This window comes from Oreochromis aureus, linkage group 3 (assembly GCF_013358895.1).
Source record: "Oreochromis aureus strain Israel breed Guangdong linkage group 3, ZZ_aureus, whole genome shotgun sequence".
NCBI classification, from domain to species: domain Eukaryota; kingdom Metazoa; phylum Chordata; class Actinopteri; order Cichliformes; family Cichlidae; genus Oreochromis; species Oreochromis aureus.
This window is the reverse complement of record NC_052944.1, coordinates 129,426,648-129,448,440: the sequence shown is the minus strand read 5'-3', so window position 1 is coordinate 129,448,440 and position 21,793 is coordinate 129,426,648. Positions and strand designations below refer to the sequence as shown.

The following is a 21,793-nucleotide window of genomic DNA, read 5'->3' as shown; positions in this document are numbered from 1 at the left end:
CAAACCATCATAGATCATAGATCCTGTTTGACAGATGAAGCTGTCCTTCTAAGTGTCTCTAACACAGCTTATTAAACTCACTGCAGTCTGTCCTACCTGGACATCAGGACAGACATCAGGTAGGTACATTTTAGACTAGAATGGCAAAGAGGAACCTGTCAGTAGAGGAACGAAAGAGAAGGAACAGGGAGTATCAAAAAAGAAGGAGAGAAAAAATTAACAGCCAGCCTGAGTTGAAAAAAGAGTTTCTCATAAAGGAAAGGGAAAAATTGAGAAATGGAGTGAAAGAGGGAAAAATAAAGAACATCAGGGAAAGAAAGAAAGAAAAGGAAAAAAGGCAGAAGAGAAGGTTTTGGAAACAAGAGAATGAAGGAAAAACGGAGAGAAAGTCCAGTAGGGTCTAAACACACAACTACAGGGTACTTTAGACATTAATTCTGAGGAATCAAAGTGTAGTAGGTAGCTACTTGCTGGTGAACTGTAGAACTTGACGTGTGCAAAAATAGAAATGTTATGAAGTGTCTTGTGACATTCCATAAGTTGATAAAGTTTAATGGTCATTTTGAAAGAAATAATATCTTGTTTTCTACTAGTGTGTCATCACTGTCAGATTTGTGTCACCACTGTCAACACCTTGTCAACTCCATAATATGGATTTTTTTTGTTTATTTTTCTTTTTTGAAGTACCATATGTTTTGCTCCCTCATGATCTTCCAATAAAAATACTTAATTTCCTGAATAAATGTGTCATTTAATGGTAAATGCTAATGCTAAATATGATTGTTTCTTATGGAGATTAAATACAATCTTCTGAAAATATGTATGACTGTAACTCTAATAATAAAAAGTCCAAAAACCTTATTTTTAAACGTGGTATAATTAGTTTGAAAACATATGTGCATAAATAGTAGAATAGAGAAGCTGCTAACAGTCAAAACAGCTGAAAAAATTTCAATTACAAATATATATTTTTACATTTCTTTGTGTCTGATGGTGTTGAGTAAAAACTTGCACTTGTCCAGCAAAAACAAATTATTAAAAAAAATGTTACACCTGGGAGACTGTACCAAAACATGGTGAGACAGCCAAAACTTTGTGTAACTGTCACAGACCTGGATCTGAGGAACCCAGGGTTACTGTATACATTATGGACATGTGTATTTTTGGTGCTGCTCTCCTCCTGGTTTTGAGGTTTGTGTGTGTGTGTGTGTGTGTGTACTGAGCACTGGTCTACAGGAGTCTTCAAGCCTGGTGGGTGTGCCCTGCCAGGTGGATGGCCACGGGGAATCATTTTTTGCCTTTCATTCACATCACTGTAAATAAAGACACCGTTTCATTGCAAGAGTCCTGCATTTTGGCTCCTCCCCTTCTATCGAGCATGCATCAGTTTTGACTTGTGTGGACTTGGTGCAGCCAAATATACCAGAATGTATATCACAACAGATCTGTGAAAATGACTGAGGAGAAGACTCACAATTGTAAGTTAAATACTACTATTGTTGTAATATGCAGTGCATTTTCAATACATGTTTATGTGAGAATATAAATATTTAAACTTAAAAGGTCTAGTCAGGTTACCAGTACAGACCCTACTTAAATATTTCCTCTGACGTTTTCAGAGATGCCTTACCCACCAAACAGAGAGCATGAGGTTCAGTGTGCCTGGAGAAAACAGTCTGATCCCTGCATTTTGTTTGGAAGTTTGCTGCTATCTCTAAAGGCTCTGATATAAATCACTTTGGTATTTTTAATAGCCAGTCGTTCACACAAATGTTATAGTGTCATATGTAATGTTTAAAAACCTTAAATTCTTTTTACGGTTCTATGAACATTAAGTTTTAATAGAGCGCCTGATTGTTTTGCTGTTATTACCAGTGGCGGAGCGGGGGGTGGCTTACTGGGCTTAAGCCCGGGTTGTTTTTTCAGAAGCCCGGGGTCTTTTGAAGTGTAATTTTGTCATAGTTAGATGCCTGACTGACAACTGTATAAAAAAAAAACTACACACAATATTCGAAGCACATAGTGCACACTGTGGGAATTTACGACTGTTCGTAAATCCCCCCTAATATTGGTATGATCTGAGCTCAGACACTAAGCGACTGAGTGAGGGGGCGGGGGAGCTGCTGCCTTGAGTGCACTGTTGGAGACACGGAGCCAGGCAGACAGAGGAGAACTGAAGTCTGATCATGTACCAAAGCAAATCATTCGTACTGTACAAATAATGTGAATATGACGGTGTATCACGAAAGATTGATATCAAACTGATCACTTGTCCCATATTACGTTACTTACTCTTCAAGTGAATCAACAAATGGCGAAATGAAAAGCCGAACAACAACAACGCTGTTTCTTTAGAGAGTCTTAGCTTACATGTGTGTTTATTTCATATTTTCAGTTGTTACCCTCCACGGCTAATAAATCTGTTTCAGTAATGCACTGATATACAAGAATGGACATAAGGGGCTCCTTTCAAAGAAAAACTCTGGTAGATGTTATTATATATATTATGCTTTGTATGTTGTTCAGTATATTTCTATGCAAAACAAGAGGAATTTCAATACACAGCAGTATATTCACAGTTGAAACCAGATATTTACATACACTTTATGGAAAACACAAGAACATTTTTTTACTGTACAACATCAATTTAGAGTAAACTTGTTTTGTTTTGGATAAATAAATATTGAAATATCTTTTGAATTAGTTAAATGTCAGAATAAAGAGAGACAGAGCTGTCTATTTTTATCACTTTCATCAAGTTTAGGAGAACATATACTGTACAAAAGGGTTAGGTTTGTGTATGGGATTTCCCATGCCCCCTGAATGCACCATAGGTATGCATGTCCGCAGCTTTAGTTCAGAGACAAACGGCAGCCGAACAACGGACAGTGTGTGCGTTCATAAGACCGTGAATTAATGTTTTACTTCACTCAGTTATGTTTGTGTTCAGCCATGAGTGTATTTGATGACTTACCAGCAGTTTCTGCTTCTGTTTAAGTGATGTTATGTATAAGTGGCAGTTCGCTAGCATAACAGATTTGTTCACTAATTAGCTTCTAGCAGAGAGATTAGTTGTTATCATGTTGTTGATTCTGTGTTCTGTGTAACAGATGATAAAACAATGTAAAGTTGCCTTCAGTGCATAGTTGTATGCGGTGTGTTAATGCATGATGTCTGACTTGAAGTTTATGTAACCAGTTTGAAGTATAATGTCAGCTTATTCAGTTATACACTGTACTTGAGTACACCTCAGTTGTATCTTTATGTTTATTATGTAATTTGATTTCTAATTGATTTGTATCATTATGCTTTGTCTACAGAAACCACACACACACACATACACAATACAAAGACTGAGAACTTTATTCCTGGACTCTGCCTGTTTGTTCTTCCCACATCTGAACATTTGCAAGTGTTCTGACCCGACACTCTGAAATGATTGCTGCCAGCTCAGATTTCTTTAACCCTTCTAAACATATACACTAAGTTTATTGTTAATTAATAAGAAAACTCCAGACGATTCCATTCTGAGCTGATTATTATCAATTAAAAAAGTGTTTTTATCCGAAGAGTATGTAAATATCTGGTTTCAACTGTATATTTGATGATGTTGGTGTTTGGCTGTTGGTGTTTGGCTTGATTGAGAGGAACAGAGAGGAAAGGGAAAAATGGAGAAATAGAGTGAAAGAGGAAAAAATAAAGAACATCAGGAATTTGAAAGAAAAGGAAAAAAGGCAGAAGAGAAGGTTTTGGAAACAAGAGAATGAAGGAAAAATGGAGAGAAAGTCCAGCAGCATACATTAATTCTGAGGAATCAAAGTGTAGTAGGTACTTGCTGGTGAACTGTAGAACTTGATGTGTGCAAAAATAGAAATGTTATGAAGTGTCTTGTGATATTCCATAAGTTGATAAAGTTTAATGGTCATTTTGAAAGAAATAATATCTTGTTTTCTACTAGTGTGTCATCACTGTCAGATTTGTGTTACCACCATCAACACCTTGCCAACTCCATATATTTGATGATGTTGGTGTTTGGCTTGATTGAGAGGAACAGAGAGGGAGATTGAGAATGAGGACAGAACAGAGATGGAACAAGAGCAGGTGAGACACACATGTTAGTCAAATGGTTGTTTACCAAAAGTATCACCGTATCATAGGTACTCTACCTAGTATGTATCTCGTACGTAGTGTTTCTTTTTAGGTTTGTTATTTTTCAAATTCTATATTTATTAAATTATGCAGGCTTGTTTGCGCAACAAGGCTAAATAATTATATAAACTTTTCTGAATCTAAATAGTGTACTTTGGTTAAAAAATAAGTGTAGTGCAGGTCTATGATGATTTTTAGTGCTACTATCATCTAGTTTTGATTCTGGTTCTGTCTTGGTTAAGTCCTAAAGTAGTCCTGATTTTGAACTGTTGTAGTCCTGTTTTATTTCCAGATCAGTTTTGGGTCTGGTTGAATTGGGGTTTAGTCCCTGTGTCTTGATACAGGCCCGACTTTGTTCTGCCTTGCTGCTTAATTAAAAAACTAGCTTAAGGTGTCCTGCATAGTGATATATATTTTTCCCTATATGAAGTCATTCTTTTTTTAACAAAACTCAAAACAGAGCCTATTAATCTTTCAGTCATTTCTGACCCCCCCCCCCCGAATCCCACATGCATACTACCCTTTAGGGCTAAGCCCCAGGTGTATAAAATGTCTGCCTCCGCCTCTGGTTATTACTACTACTACTACATTACTACTGTAAAGCAGCGGTCCCCAACCTTTTTTGTGCCACAGACCGGTTTATGCCCGACAATATACAACAAAATAAAACTAGTACCGGTACCGAAAAAAAGAAGATTTATTCACAACACACGTGAAAAGACCCAGGAAAACCGAGTTAACGATAAAAACGATAACAAAACGCTGAAAACCGATAAAAACCGATAAAAACCCTGAAAACCATACATTTCACACCTGAGCCTCAACTCTCGCGGCCCGGTACCAAACGACTCACGGGCCGCTACCGGTCCGAGGCCCGGGGGTTGGGGACCGCTGTTGTAAAGGCTTCTTTGCTTGAATTATTTTTATTGTTATGCAATATCTATAATGTTATGCACCATCTACACTGCAGACTTCTCCCACAACTCCACCCAGTGCTTCCTGCAGAAGTTCTCTGATGACTCTGCAATAGTCGGCCTCATCACTGATGGGGACGACAAGGAGTACAGAGGACTGACTCAGGACTTTGTGGACTGGTGCCAGCTGAACTACCTCCAGATCAATGCCAGTAAAACCAAGGAGCTGGTGGTAGACTTCCACAGGAACAAACATCCTCCACTGCAACCACTGAACATCCAAGGTATGGACATCGAGGCTGTGGACAACTACAGGTACCTTGGTGTTCATCTGAACAGCAAACTGGACTGGACTCATAACTCAGACGCCCTCTACAGGAAAGGGCAGAGCAGGCTGTACCTGCTGCGGAGACTCAGGTCGTTTGGAGTGGAGGGCCCACTCCTGAAGACCTTCTATGACTCTGTGGTGGCCTCAGCCATCTTCTATGGTGTGGTCTGCTGGGGCGGCAGCATCTCTGCTGGGGACAGGAAGAGACTGAACAGGCTGATCCGCAGGGCCAGCTCTGTTCTAGGATGCCCTCTGGACCCAGTGGAGGTGGTGAGTGACAGGAGAATGGCGGCTAAGCTGTCATCCCTGTTGGACAACATCTCCCACCCCATGCAAGAGACTCTGACAGCACTGAGCAGCTCCTTCAGTGGGAGACTGCGGCACCCACGGTGTGGGACGGAGAGATTTCGCAGGTCTTTCCTCCCCACTGCTGTCAGACTCCACAACAAAGACTTTAACTGATCAAACACACACATCCACAAATGTGCAATAACACTAATGTGCAATAATCTTTTCTTGCATCGTTGTATTTTTACTGAGTTGTATATAGCATTTGTATTCTATTTTTATCTCATTGTATATTTTATTCTACTGTATATAGTATTTTATTCTATTTTATTCTATTCTATACAGTTGTGTACTGTATTTATTCTTATTTTATTTTATTCTAATTTTTGCTTCATAACTTTTGCACTGTCCACTTCCTGCTGTGACAAAAAAAATTTCCCACGTGTGGGACTAATAAAGGTTATCTTATCTTATCTTCATCTTATCTTATTTAACATTTTATATTTTAATCAAGGGACAACTGAAGAAACGCCAGCTCTAATTGAGCGGCAGGCGGCAGATGAGCCTCTTTACTGGAAGCAGAAATTCTCAAGACTGGATGGGACTAAGTACTGATTTTGCTAATTTTTGCTTGTGCTGCACCTTGTGGGTTTTTTTTTTTTTTACGTATTCTCAAAATAGAGGCACAAAAACAATGCCTTAATATTCACTGTGAAGCTTTGAGTGGAAAAAGACAGAAAAACAACATGTGGATCCTGGAATAATGGGAGCTTCCATCTTTAAAGGGCTGAAGAGGAAGAAGTTTACAAGGAATCATTTAGAACAGTTTCAAACATCAACTGATTGAATCCATGAATCTGAAAACGTGTTTGTGAGTGAAAGAGACAGACATGTACAGACTGAACTATCTGTTCAACAGTCAGAGTGTTTCTCTAACAGAAGGACACTCTTTACACTCAACTCAGCACAGGGACACTGAGGAGCCAGGAGACAAATAATTAAACCCAAATCCAGGATAAAGAGTTTCAGCGAATGTGGTGTTGAAGGTGTGGAGGTGGATCAGAGTGTCAGGGGAGACTCTGTAGAAGGACAGAGTGCCAGCAGGACAGTCCACATACACTGCTACTCTGTTAGAGACAGAGGAGGAGGAGGAAATGGATTTTTGTCTGTTATTGTGCCAGACAATGTAACCCTGAAGATCACAGCAGCTCAGACTCCAGGACTGATCATTCGATCCAAACAAGCAGTCTTCAGTGCGTCCTTTCCTTCTGATTTTTCTGTAACTCACAGATATACGGATCCTTCCTCTCCACTCAACCTCCCAGTAACAGCGACCAGTCAGACCATTTCTACACAGCAGCTGTGACCACCAATCGAATCTGTCTGGATGATCAGGATATGACTGAACTTCCTCCACATGTGTCACCTTCCTGTTGTTGTCAGACAGTTTCAGGGTTGTGTGGACTGTGTTTGTGTCGATTGTGAGTTGACAGGAATCTGATGGAGAGAACAAACACAATCCAGCTGCAGTTATTGATCCATCATCTGTTCATTGATTGACACTTTGATGATGACTCCTGACATCAGAGATGTGAATGAGTGATGTGACAGTTTGAAGATGGTTGAATGTGTGCTGCTTTGTTTTCATGAATCCCATTAAAAACACACTTACACTTCCTCAGACCTGGTCTCAACCATCGGACTCCAGCAGGCTCCACCCTGAAAGGAGGAGGGGGGTCAGACCAGCACAGTCTCTTTCAGCATGCACACATGGACACACATGCTGATAAAGGAACAGTTCGACATTTTCACAAATACACTTCAATCCATATGTGCATCAAACTGCTAATGAAACGTTTCTTTGGAATGGCTTTTGAAGACTTTTGAACTTTGAAAGAGTTATATCACAATAACAGCTACAGCTACACAATTTCCCTAACCTTAACATGGACCACAGTTTACCAGAGGCATGGTGGGAGATTACATTTAGCCACTCCCAACATGCCACACAGCCCACACCTACGTGATTTGTGGTCTCCAGCATCTGAAGTGTCCATGACAAAATATTTCACGTGTTGGGGAAGCCAACGCTGTCATCAAGTCAACTTTTAGGGTTTCTCTGTGTTTCTGAAGTTGGGATTTGAGGCTCAAATTGGGCTGGTGGAGTGTTGGATGATCACCATGGAGCACAACCACCCGATTCTGTTTGACCAGCCACAACCTGTAAACCATGACTGAGAATCTGTGAAGGACGCACAGCCACTAGTACTCCCATCAGTTTGGGAGAGAGGGCTTTCTTCCTCCCTCATATATAAATTTGCACCTGCTGCCCAGGTGCAAGAACTTATCCCTGCAGTGAGTATCATAAGCTGCCGGGAACCTACCTCAAGGAGAGTCTGTCTGGTCAACTTGTGTACCTCCTGTAACCATTCTCAGAGATTGTGGAGGTATTCCAATCCAGGTTCACTTCACAACTCTGGTTCAGGGGAAGGCCCAAATGCCAAGTCCACTGGAGTATGAAGCTTATGTCCAAAGGTTAGGGCTGCATGAGTACACTTAGTGGACTCTTGGACTGCCTTGCGACAGACAATTAATGGAAGGATGCAGTGTCAGTCCCAGTCACGCTGCTTGCGGGAGGTCGGGATGGCAAGCTGGGTGGCAAGGGTGCAGTTAGAGCACTCTGACGGTGCAGTGGTGTAGCCCATGTGTTCTTGATACCCAGACGCCAGCAGACTTCCTTGAACACTAGTGGTTTCCTGGGTTCGTGGTAGGGAAAAGGCCAAGGATGTCTACCCCAAGCTGTTCCATGAAAGCCCCCACCTGATACTCTTGAAAGGGGCTTTTGGGCAGTGCAAGCATCACACCGATGAACATAGAGCTCTACGTTCAGGCGACAACCTGGCCAGTAGAACGGGGACTGATGTCAAAAAGGTGAAAATTTCAGATCAAACATCCATAACTCTATGGATGCTATTAGTGCAATTGAAAAATTCCAAAAGTTCCTGAAAGGAGCAACTCTTTGCTTCTTCCATTATATTAGGGTCATTATGGTAATCACCCACCAAGTGGAACCAAGTGTGGAGAAGGAAGTATTATGTTTTGTCATTTTTATTTATTATTTTGTTATTATTGGTATTACTGTCATTACTGTTGCATCATAAACATATAGCAAGCATATGTATACAAGAAGTATTGATACAAGAGGTATTGATATTGCATTCAAATGTTCAAATATATTGGTATCATATTAGTCTTTATTACAAGTCCAGTTAGAACCACTTCAAATTGTGGAGTTGAATTTATAATTTTAAAGGCTTCTGAATGTTTGTGTATTCTTATACTGAAGTCTTCAGTGGGTGAAGCACTTAAAGAGCAGGGACAGGAAACGCGTCTGCAAGGCATGCTCTTGCAGAAGTGAAACTGAAAGCAGACTCTGAATGCAAGTACTGTGAGTGGGACAGGAAACTGTATGCAACTTTTAGTAGAGGCTTTTGATTAAAACATTTATTCAGTAGATCACATATATAGTTCCAGTTAGGTTATTATATGTAAGGATGAGCCTCTGTTCTGGTGAAAGGTCAGAAGTGTAACGGGTGAGATGTGAGAGCATTTAAGGGCGAGACACACATACAGACATATATAGTGAGAGAGGTCACGACACGTACGCAGTACACAGCATGCACGCGCCCCCGCACGTGCACACACACACACAGATAGACTCATTTAGGTAAGAGTTTATAACTGCAAAGTCGAGGCGTACGTGGTAGTCTGTTAGAGGAAGTGCACCGGATGTTCGGGGAGATAAGGAGGCGCTCATGGTGCGACAGCGAGGATGGAGACAGGAAGCACCTGGCGTCGACCCGAAGAAGATGTTTGTTTTAGACTATGTTAAGAGTCATTGTGGTTTTGGAGTGACGTATGCTTTGTTTAAATCTGCCTAGCAACAGAAAAGGGGGCTGTACTATCTTAACCCTATAAAACCGTTGTCTGAATATGGTAAAGCAGTTCAATACTGATTGGGTTGTTGAACTCACACATGTGTATTCATTAAAATGCCGTCTAAATTGCACCCGCCTGGATCTGTGTTATTTTTAGATCCCTCTCTCAACATTTTTGAACCTTGACATTTGGGGGCTCGTTCCGGTGAGAGAGAGGGATGGTTTTGGTGTAGACGGAGAGATCCGGGGTCCGTGGTAATTGGACGGGCAGACGGTAATCAGTGGTGAAAGTGAGCAGGCATTCCCCGGGGCATTTAAAGGTAAGACACTGCCTGTTGAAATATATTTCCAAAAGGTGTCACATTGGGCATGTCAAATTAAAAGCCTGGTCACTGTAATTACTGGTGAATGTCTGTTTTGAGTTTGCTGAAATTTTTATGAGGTTTACCGGTTGAAGTAATGATAATGAAGTATAAGTGACAGTACTGAGTAATGAGAATAAAGGAATGAAAAGAGAAAGCAGTTGGACTGCTAAAGTGAACTTAGAGTGATAGGGAATTTGGTCATTTTGTGGGTTCAAGTCCCATTGGTTATGCAACCCTTAAGAAGTTTCTCGGAGGTGACGCTCCCTGCTGGATAGAGAAATCTATCCTTCACCTAGCGGCGACTAGGGATAGTTTCGGGCAACATTCGAGGAGGACTTGGGAATCTCCAAAACTGTTGAGGGTTGTCCTTAATCTTAATCCTGGTTCGGATGTAGATTGTTGTTTCAAAGTATTCTAAATTTTTCTAGAACGACAGCGGCGTCTGTTAAGAAGCGCATTTTTCTCCTTGGTAACGCTTGCGCCTGGGCAGGACGCTGACCCTTGACCTACCCTGAAGAGTAGGGATAGTACCGTCGACAGCGGGGGAGAACTTGGGAACCTCCGAAATTGCTAGGAGTTAGAGTCTCCTATTTGCGCTTTTTTGGCTACCGGTAAATTAAGTTAGGGCTAGAAAATCTGGACAGAGCAGTTCAAGTCTGGTCTGGTGAATTGGTTGCAAAAAACCTGGGGTTTGCCCGTTCGAGTCGGTTATGGTAAATTTATCAAAATTATATAGGTTTTAAGAGGCCTAAGAAATCTGTGCAGTGTAAATATAAGACGTCTGTGTAATATAAAATATGAGATCTATGAGTAAGATCAGTCTCTGTGTCAGCAATGCACAGCCGGATGTGCACTGATGGTGTGTGTAAATGCAAATGAGGAGCGGTGACGCGCAGAGAGGGTGGTTTCAGTTTCGAGAGTATTGAGCTTTATAACTATTGTTTGCCAATATTGCTAAATGCCTGTAATTAAGAGGCTGGTTTTGCTTATTACGAGAGTATAAATACAGTGTGAATATATTAGTATGGATGTATAGTAATTGACTGAATTTTGAGAAATGTATATATCTTGAGCCATAAATGCTGGTGTGTTTTATTTTTCAGTTATGTGTGGGTGGTGAGAAGCCGTGAGGATGATGAGAGGTTTCAGTTTTTCTTTTTCTTTTTTCTTTTTGACTTGCTCTTTCTGATCATGGAAGGCATGTCCAAAATACTCGCATGAAAGGGTATTTTGAGTGATTTTAACCGTGTGAATGCTGTCAGTATTTGATTTGAGTGACTCTGCGTGAGTTCTCTGAGTGAGAGAAAAGGCAGTGTGTGTGAGACGACTCATGGCGTCTGTAAAAGGTTAGAACATTTAAAAGTGTGTATGAAATAAAGGAGTGTGAAATACATTTCTTTTGTGATGAAAAGTAGGATGTTCTAAAGTTTGAAAGTGCTTTTAATTCAAGAAATGCATGAGTGATGGTATGAGAGGTTGAGTTTCCTTTTCTCTCAGTTCAAAAAACACATAAGTATATACACTTGGTTAATTGTTTGGATGGTTGAAAGAGCTCTATTTAAATGTGTGTGAGTGAAATGAAGGTGTATTGTTTTTAGATTAAGATTTAGTAGAATTAAAGAGGGTCTGTAGACTATAAATACAAAGAAAAAACAAAAGAGTTAGATTAGTTTGAAGAACAGGAAATATGGCTCTGTGTACCGGGGCTGTGCGACAGGAAATAGTGAACAGGAACTTTGCATGCCCATATATGGGAACTGAGTGTGTAAAGAAAGAACACAGAGAGACAGATGAGTTACCTCTAGGCACATAAAGCAAATGAAGCCTTTAAGAAAAGAAATGAATATAATACTAATTCTATGCTTTAGTGTGCCAATACAGGTGGACTTCTCTCAACATTGATCCTTGAGTGCAGCAGCAGAACAATAGACTAACAGAATTGGGAGAATAAGCCAGTCTTTGGCTCGAAATTGTGCAGTTTGATCTCTCACTTTGTCCTTGACCCTGAGAAGAAGTTCAAAGGACAAGTCAATCTCCTGATGAAGACCGACAGAACATCGTGGACTCGAATACAGCAGGCAAACGACAGTGCCACTGATCCATTAACACTGATGACGACTGACGACCAGCAGCAGCATGTAAGAGTAATGCAACATGTACTGTGAAAATACAGGCTGGGCAGTTGAACAGTGGGATAAAGAATTGTGGAAGAGCACTGGACATTGAGTGTCATATTTGCCATGCTTGGAGTAATTTTGGAAGAGAAGAATGGGGAAGAAAACAGAGAAGACACAGACTGTGTTTGCTGGAGCTTTGAAGCCCGAACAGGATACTGTGAATGAAAGAGGACCAGTGAGAGAGGAAGCTGGACGAGTTTGACTGCGAGAATATAGGATATAATTGGATTGAAAATTGAAGCCTGAACTCATGAATGTTTAGGGATGTCCACCACAGCATAACAAAGAGGTAAACATTAGAAAAGGTAAGAATAATGAAAGAAAATAATTGTCATTACCTTAATGAATAGAAAACACACATACAAATTGTTACATGTGAAATTATTTTGAAATGAATCAGAAGTGAGATAGTTTGAATCTAAAGCTCAGTGAAAAGATGCATAAGTTAAATATGAATATATAGGATGCAATGAAGATGCAGCTTACACTTAATTAAGATGATCACCTGGCACGCAATGAAGAAAGCAGCTTACACTCAATCAACATGAAAATGCAACGAGTAAAACGCTTACATTCATATTCATGACATAAACATGACATAATTGATATTTCTGACCGGAGAAAGAGAAAAGTGGGTCGTTTAACCACTCGTGATAATAATGAAAATGTCTTAGTGTTGTTATTTTTAGGAACAAAGCAGACCCGGACCAACTCTCCACGGCAGCAGTCGGAAGAAAATTGTAGGTTAACACCAATGGATAAGTTAAGGCAAGTTTCTGGTTGAATTGTTCACAGGAGGATGTGTCCATGAACCTGAAAAGCAAGCCCTAACACCTGGCTGAAGACCAGGAGTGCTTTTATTCAAGGTGGGAAATTAAAGTTTGGGTTAGCAATTCGGGAAAAAAAAGAAAACTGACTGGTTAACTGGAGAATTGGGAAGTGTCTGGGAGACTGTGAAGCCATAGATGCAAAAATAACACATACACATACAAACAGAGAATGCATTAACCTTACAGAGACAAGCTCATGAAGATTAATGAACAGATATTGAATAAACCTGGCTAAGAACACAAGCATACGCAATGAAGATCAGCTTGCTACTTGTATGAGTGAGAGAATGGTGTGAATGTTGAAGAAAATACACTTAAAACACACTTGGATAAAATAGAGTTGTTGTGGAATAACTCAAACGAAGCTGTATGACAAGGGAGTGAGTTATGGAAAAAACAAAACAAAAAACAAAAGAGAAGTGATTAAAGTAGTTTAAAAGGGTGACTTAGGAGTGCTCTTGCACTGATTGATCAAAGTAAGTGATTAGTATAGAAAGAAAATGAAAATAATTGAATAATGTGATAAGGTTTAAACATGTATTTCTCTTGTCAAGTTGGCTGTTGAGCTGTGAGTCACTATGCAAATTAGCTGGAGCAAAGACACTTCCTGTGTGTGTGTGTCGGAGGCTTTCAGTTCAAGAGAGAGCGGTGGCTGTTGAAGATTATTTGGCGAAATATATAATGGTAAAGTATCAGGATATTTGATTACGGTGGTCAGGTCTGTTCAGAGGGGCAGATTTGGACAGGAAATTTATAATGTAGTGATGACACGTTGTCAAAATCGGTTTATATCATATGCTGAATGAAAACATGGCAGAGTGAGGAAGGGAGACATTGTGCAAACGGTCTTTGATCTTTTGACGAGGTTTTCGGTGTGTTGAAAGGGTGAACTTTGAGATTGTTTAAGATTTTTTGGGGCTGTTGTTTTTCATTTTAATAGAGGGAGTTTTGATAAACATGGACATGTCTAAAAGGGCCCATAGTTTTTGTAACAGTGCACTTAGGAAAAACCTGTCAGGTGATTTTGTTTTGTACTTTGATGAGCTAATAATCAGCTCTCTTTTCATTTTTGTTCTAAGCAGGCCTGGAAGAGAGTGAACTGACGGCGCTGGCAAAATTACCAAGCACGAAAATCAGGTGGGCTTTATCGATTATAAATTGGCTGAAAAGGAGACCTAATTGGCGGTGAGTCTCTGTTTAATTTTAGGATTGCAGCAAGTCAATCCAGTCAAAAGTATAGAGAACTATTTTCCTAAAAAGGAATACGAAATAAAACAAATGATTGAGCTCATTTTGCTGATGTGGAGCATCTGATGACGTGCGCAGAAGGCTGCAGAATCAGCAAAAATATCATGTGTGGATGTGTGAGTGAATGTGAGTGACTGGACGAAGGTGGGGATGAATAAATGTGGACAAATTTACCATGGGAGGAAAATAAAGGGGATGCTTTGTTTTGCTTTTGCCATGAGCAGGACAAGTGGGAGACTTAAATCTGGGGATGCTGATTTTGGGATGTTGATGTTTACTTTGAGGTAATTATTTACTGGGGTTGGATTATGTTATTACATTATAGAATGCTAAATGCTAAAAGGGAAACATTTTTTGATATAACTCAAGTTGCCATTAACTGAGGTAACACATGATTAATAACTGTTCTGTTTAAGTTTATTTTTTGTTATGACATAGACGGGATCAAAAAGGGAGAGTTGAGTATGAAATGTGAACTACAGGTTTTGTTTCCAGGAAATTCCAAGGATCCAGAGTTCGATGGAGCAACGAGTTTGAGAAGATTTGACATAATAATTAAATTGATTTTGTTCCTTAAACACAGGTTTTCAGGGCTGGAGCAAAATACCGGAGAGGAGAATTGCTGAGCTGTCCTGAGAAATGATATGACTAACCTTTTTTCCTTTTAATTTCCTAAGCTTGGGTGAAGCAGTTTGAGTTTTTTGCCACATGAGATGTGTCAAAAAAGAGAGGGATTTAAGATTTAATTTGTTTAATTTGAAATGGGTTTTAGTATGATTTTATAATGATTGGGGTTGTTTGATAATTTAGATATGGTAAAACTGAGGCAGAGATTGTTAATTCTAAAGAAAGGAGTAAAATGAACTGAATTCTGTTTAGAAGATAAATTGCTGGTGTTAATAAGAAGTGGTATATAAAACTTAAAGGGAAACTGTGGGAATAACGGATATGCTTTGGGGAGATTAGTGAAGACTTTGAGCAAAAAATGTGTGATTTCTTTTTGACTTTTAGAATAAGTTGTTATAATGTAGGTTTTAGAAACAGATAGTAAATAGATTTATTTCTAGGGTAGAGGAGAGCTTTTGATGAGGATGTTAGAAGTGTTACTGACCCAAATGAATAGTATTGAAGATTACATACACAGGAATGATTTCATACACATTGCATTTTGTGCTCATTAAAGAAATGTTGCTCAAGTCAATAACTGAAGGTCAGAAGCTTTGTTTGGCGTTATGTCCAAGCAATTTGTTGTGCAAGATGACCTGAGCATTGAAGGCTGCACACGCTTACAGACATATAGAGCTCATCAAGACACAGGACAGTATTGATTCCAGGCCAAAGGCCTCAAAAGTGCATTTAGCTTCTAACTGAATAGGAGTTTGGTTGTAACTAAACTGTGTGACATGTAAAATATTGGGATAACATATGCAGCTCTGAATTAGTCCTCTTATATAAAATGCAGTTACAGAATAACAGATGTTGGTTGAAGTGACCAAGTGGTTGCTTAAAACAGAAGCAAATGGGAGAAAGCTTATATATATTTTGGTTGAGTCTGATAAAGTATAAATTAGAATGTATCATTACATTAAGAGCAGCAAAAATGAAATAAAAGGGTATACCAAAACAGGTTATAACACAGGAAATGTGAGTTTTAAAATACAGTTAGAGTTCAGCTTTTAGCTATGATGAAATTTATTTAGGAGCTATTGATAATGTGCTTACACTTAGTGATTAAAGTGGTTGTGTTTTCTTGGATCCTTTAGTAGAATAAGTAGAATAAGTAGAATAGAATAAGCAGTTATAGTGATTTTTTTGATACATTTTCTTGTGATAGGTGACTTTAGATGAGAGGCACCTGCAGCAGCAGTGACAGTTTTGTGAACAGGATGTTGATGATCAGATAAGGAGCAACAGGAAGTCTGCAGAGACGTGCTTCCTTTGATCCTCTTAAAGGCAGTGCTTGTAAGAGTTTTACAAATGCTGAGTACGGTTGAATGAGATATAAAAATAAAAGTCAAAAACCAAATACAAAATTAGGTTCATGTTTTGGGTAATATTAGCTTGAATCAGGTTTGAATAAAGAGAACAATGGATGGACACAAGTTAGAGCATAGTAGGGAGAAGGTTTTTATCCATTACAGTTAAGGTGAATCTAGTCTTAGACTAGGATCTACTCCGTGAATTATTAGTTTCAGTCATGCTTTCATTTGTTTTGGTGACCGCTGGATACCATCCAGAGGTCAAGAGAGGAAGTGTGGAGAAGGAAGTATTATGTTTTGTCATTTTTATTTATTATTTTGTTATTATTGGTATTACTGTCATTACTGTTGCATCATAAACATATAGCAAGCATATGTATACAAGAAGTATTGATACAAGAGGTATTGATATTGCATTCAAATGTTCAAATATATTGGTATCATATTAGTCTTTATTACAAGTCCAGTTAGAACCACTTCAAATTGTGGAGTTGAATTTATAATTTTAAAGGCTTCTGAATGTTTTTGTATTCTTATACTGAAGTCTTCAGTGGGTGAAGCACTTAAAGAGCAGGGACAGGAAACGCGTCTGCAAGGCATGCTCTTGCAGAAGTGAAACTGAAAGCAGACTCTGAATGCAAGTACTGTGAGTGGGACAGGAAACTGTATGCAACTTTTAGTAGAGGCTTTTGATTAAAACATTTATTCAGTAGATCACATATATAGTTCCAGTTAGGTTATTATATGTAAGGATGAGCCTCTGTTCTGGTGAAAGGTCAGAAGTGTAACGGGTGAGATGTGAGAGCATTTAAGGGCGAGACACACATACAGACACATATAGTGAGAGAGGTCACGACACGTACGCAGTACACAGCATGCACGCACCCCCGCACGTGCACACACACACAGATAGACTCATTTAGGTAAGAGTTTATAACTGCAAAGTCGAGGCGTACGTGGTAGTCTGTTAGAGGAAGTGCACCGGATGTTCGGGGAGATAAGGAGGCGCTCATGGTGCGACAGCGAGGATGGAGACAGGAAGCACCTGGCGTCGACCCGAAGAAGATGTTTGTTTTAGACTATGTTAAGAGTCATTGTGGTTTTGGAGTGACGTATGCTTTGTTTAAATCTGCCTAGCAACAGAAAAGGGGGCTGTACTATCTTAACCCTATAAAACCGTTGTCTGAATATGGTAAAGCAGTTCAATACTGATTGGGTTGTTGAACTCACACATGTGTATTCATTAAAATGCCGTCTAAATTGCACCCGCCTGGATCTGTGTTATTTTTAGATCCCTCTCTCGACATTTTTGAACCTTGACAATACCCAGACGCCAGCAGACTTCCTTGAACACTAGTGGTTTCCTGGGTTCGTGGTAGGGAAAAGGCCAAGGATGTCTACCCCAAGCTGTTCCATGAAAGCCCCCACCTGATACTCTTGAAAGGGGCTTTTGGGCAGTGCAAGCATCACACCGATGAACATAGAGCTCTACGTTCAGGCGACAACCTGGCCAGTAGAACGGGGACTGATGTCAAAAAGGTGAAAATTTCAGATCAAACATCCATAACTCTATGGATGCTATTAGTGCAATTGAAAAATTCCAAAAGTTCCTGAAAGGAGCAACTCTTTGCTTCTTCCATTATATTAGGGTCATTATGGTAATCCCAGGCAAAGCATAGAAAACAGCACACCAAACAACAATGCAGGCCTTTTAAAAGTAGAATGGGAGGGAGAGCCTTCAGTTTTCAGGCCCCTCTTCTGTGGAACCAGCTTCCAGTTTGGATTCGAGAGACAGACACTATCTCTACTTTTAAGATTAGGCTTAAAACTTTCCTTTTTGCTAAAGCTTATAGTTAGGGCTGGATCAGGTGACCCTGAATCCTCCCTTAGTTATGCTGCAATGGGTGTAGGCTGCCGGGGGATTCCCATGATGCATTGAGTTTTTTCCTTTCCAGTCACCTTTCTCACTCACTATGTGTTATTAAACCTCTCTACATTGAATCATATCTGTTATTAATCTCTGTCTCTCTTCCACAGCATGTCTTTCATCCTGTTTTCCTTCTCTCACCCCAACCGGTCGCAGCAGATGGCCCCGCCCCTCCCTGAGCCTGGTTCTGCCAGAGGTTTCTTCCTGTTAAAAGGGAGTTTTTCCTTCCCACTGTCGCCAAAGTGCTTGCTCATAGGGAGTCATATGATTGTTGGGTTTTTCTCTGCATCTTTTATTATAGATATACTGTACAATATAAAGCACCTTGAGGCAACTTTTGTTGTGATTTAGCACTATATAAATAAAATTGAATTGAATTGAATTGAATTAATGCAGGCTCTCTCTCTTCTTTCTCCTGTGCTTTGCACACTGTAAAAACGATAACTAGTAGTTGTTGATTTGATTAAAGTTTTCAAATTAAACTGACTTAGAAATAAAACTTTCCATTTACAACCTAATAAAGCTTGCCTGCCCAACAAATTTCTTCCATTGCTGTCCTAACTAAGATTTTCTAGTGAGCATAACAAAGATTATCAAATCTAATATCTAATATGAGTAGATTTTTTGAGTCGAGTTGGGAACCAGTGGGAAACCCCGTAGATGACTGGCACACGTGGTCTGAACAAGTTTGAACTAGACCAAACGAGCCTGAGCAGACTGTGTGATAGTGGTTTGTCGATGTGTTCTGGACTGAAAACCTGCTAAGAAAATTTGAACAAACGTGGCCAACGTTGGATGAAGATTACAATTTTTCGACCATTACGGATTTTACCTGGTCTGAAGTTGGAGTGTATTATTTGACCATTTTTTGGACAAGTGCGGGAGCTGGCAACCATTTCCCCTAGCAGGTAAGCTAACGACATCTGTTATTAGGATTTTCTACAAGGATTTTCTAAGGGACTTGTATATCATGTAGCGAAGGACCGCGCGGGGGGGGAATGATATGCCAGGAGTTCGCTGTTCTCGCTGCTCTAGCGAGCCTTGAACCCCAAGCTAGCTATCGAAGCTGGTGGTAACAGACGTCTCCGAAAACGTAGAAGCATTTTTGCAAAAATGTGTTGTCTTAATAAACTGAGCAGATATTTGAAATTTACACATCTACATTCTCGCCTGAAAATATCTTAAAAGTTTACTTTGTGACCCAGAAAGAGTAATAAGAGTAATATTAAAATTAAGTGGCTGCCGCCATTGTTTGAAACTAGAATCGGCTGGGCCGCGCTATGAATTCTGGCATAGGGTGGGCCACGAAGGATACACCTGACCCATCCTTCAAAACTGTGGAAAGTATTGTATTGTTTTAAGAGCCTTTTTGTTGGTGGAGTATTGATTTTATTTAATTCCACGGGTAGACGCGATCTGTACGGTCCGACTTTGCACATGCGCAGTAAGGATCGTGGAGTCCGATCCGTAACTTTTTTTTTTCTCGTTTTTTTCCTACATTATATTGAAATGTTTCATTATTGCAAACATTTTCTCTCAGGCGGAGAGAGGTCGTGGAGTGTCAGCCTATGGTATCTGAGGTCCAGGAGAGCTGACCTGTGCTATTTTCATTATAATATATAATATTATATATATCATATAGATCTAATGAATTATTAGAATATATTATTTCATTATGAATTATTATTTCATTTTCATCTGAGGAGGTAAGACTGTCCTAATTTATTTATAATTTAATTATTATTCAAATTGGGCATGATTTATACTAGATTGACTATATTGAAGTAGTACACTATTTGCTGGGGTAATGCATTGGCCAACTATATTATCTTGTGCTACCACTCCAGTCAAGGCCCTTGCCAGTGTTATATTGAAATCCTTACCCTGAACATTTCTGCCAGTACAAGAGTCCCCATGCTAAATCGAAATTTTGAAACAGAAAGGCAATCTCATAATTTTGACTTAGCATGTTTTTTTTTCTTTTTGTGCTAGAAATAGGACTTCTATAGACTGAGATGGTTAGGGGAAGAATTCTAATGCAGGTCACAGAATCTGATTGGTCACAGATTTTGGTGCAACTTAGAACATAATATGTATTTGCATATTCATACTGGGTTTTGTGGAGTATATTTCTATTCCTGTGCAAAAGACGTATTCATGAGAGATTTTTGAAGTAGGTAGGTTTTGCTGTTGATAACACAATCAGGCATATAACATGGTGCAGACTGTCCAAGACAGCTACCCAGGAATTTTCTGTGCTGAATAAATATTTTGGTCAATGTATTGTTTAGATATCTGAAAAATTTCATCGGATCACAAGAAAAGACCTCCTGGGGACCTTCAATGCATCCCTTGACAAATTTGTGCCTGGCCTGCTGAAACTGTAAAGAAGAAGGGAGTTCTTTGTGAGGAGATGGAAGACCTCCTGGATAAACTTGATGAACAGGTGAGTGAAGTGCTCCTTTATTTGACAATTTTAGAAGAGAGTATACTTTTCTCTTAACAGAAACTGAAAAAGATGTTTGCTTCAAACAAAACACATCAGTGGACATGTCAGTAAAAATGAATGTCATCAGTCATTGCTTTGTTCTTATTTGGCAGTATTTTATTTAATTTGTAAAAAGAAAGTAAAATTGTTAACATGGTGTTGTTGTTGTTTTGGTTTTTTTTGTAAGTTTTGCATGTTGCTGGGTCTGACCTGTGCTTTATTTTCATTACTATGAGAGTTCCGATTTTGCATTGTGTATAGTACACTATGTTACTTCACTAATTGAAATTGTTTTCCACTGAATACTCTTTAGACATCCAACATTGTGTCCAACTTGCACTGAGAGGCCTGCCCATTTTCCTCAAGAGAAGATGCAACAGAGGTTTTCCTGAAGTGCTTAGTAAGTACAAAAAAATAATGCAAGTCAAACTAATTACTATGAGATGTTTTTAAAGGATGAGTTAATCCAAAATGGAAATGTACACTTCCTCAGTGCAGTCCAGATAATTTTATAGTGGGGATTGCAGTTGTCATAACTCTCACTCCTTTTTTTTCTGCTGAGCAGGAGCTGGGCATTGTTAGTGGTTGTTCCATAGCAGAAAATATTTTTGTACAAAACTCACAAGGTGGCATTAATTAAAGGAAAATAAGCTTTTTCTTCTTAAAACCTCCATGAGTCGAACGACCAGCATGGTATAGAGGTTAAAGTTAAAATCTTTAGAAATTTGTTTTGTCTTTAGTTTTTCTTAGCTTTCAATAATTCATATTTTACTTTTCTTCAGGACACTGACATTTTGGAACCAGTGTTGAACGGTGCATCAGGTGCCATCCTCACCATCCTACAAGATGACGATACGTCTGTGCGAGAACATGCAGTTGGTTTGGAAGGGGACATCGTGCTACATAACATTCCAGATCTCTCTACTGCCCTGGCATAGCTCTTTGGCCTTCTGTATGCCCTCAACATTGATTATCAAAAGCAGATGAGTTTTACCTTTGAAGCAATTGCCATCTTATTTTGACCTGGTCAGACAATATGAAGGCGAAGTGGATAAATCATTATTCGAAATGTAAATTTTAGTCAGATGAATCTGTATTGTTGACAATATATGGTGAAAATTTGTCTTGTAGTATTTTAAAAGATTTGTTATAGTGTTAGTTT

At 39.3% G+C, this 21,793-nt stretch overlaps 1 long non-coding RNA gene across 1 annotated transcript; it reads left to right on the top strand.

Annotated features, from left to right (window-relative positions):
- The first annotated feature begins 20,548 nt into the window (after positions 1-20,548).
- Positions 20,549-21,591, top strand: LOC120438083. The gene is made up of 3 exons (XR_005611650.1): positions 20,549-20,589; positions 20,945-21,031; positions 21,414-21,591. It is a non-coding gene; the product is annotated as an uncharacterized LOC120438083 (long non-coding RNA).
- The last annotated feature ends 202 nt before the right edge of the window (positions 21,592-21,793 follow it).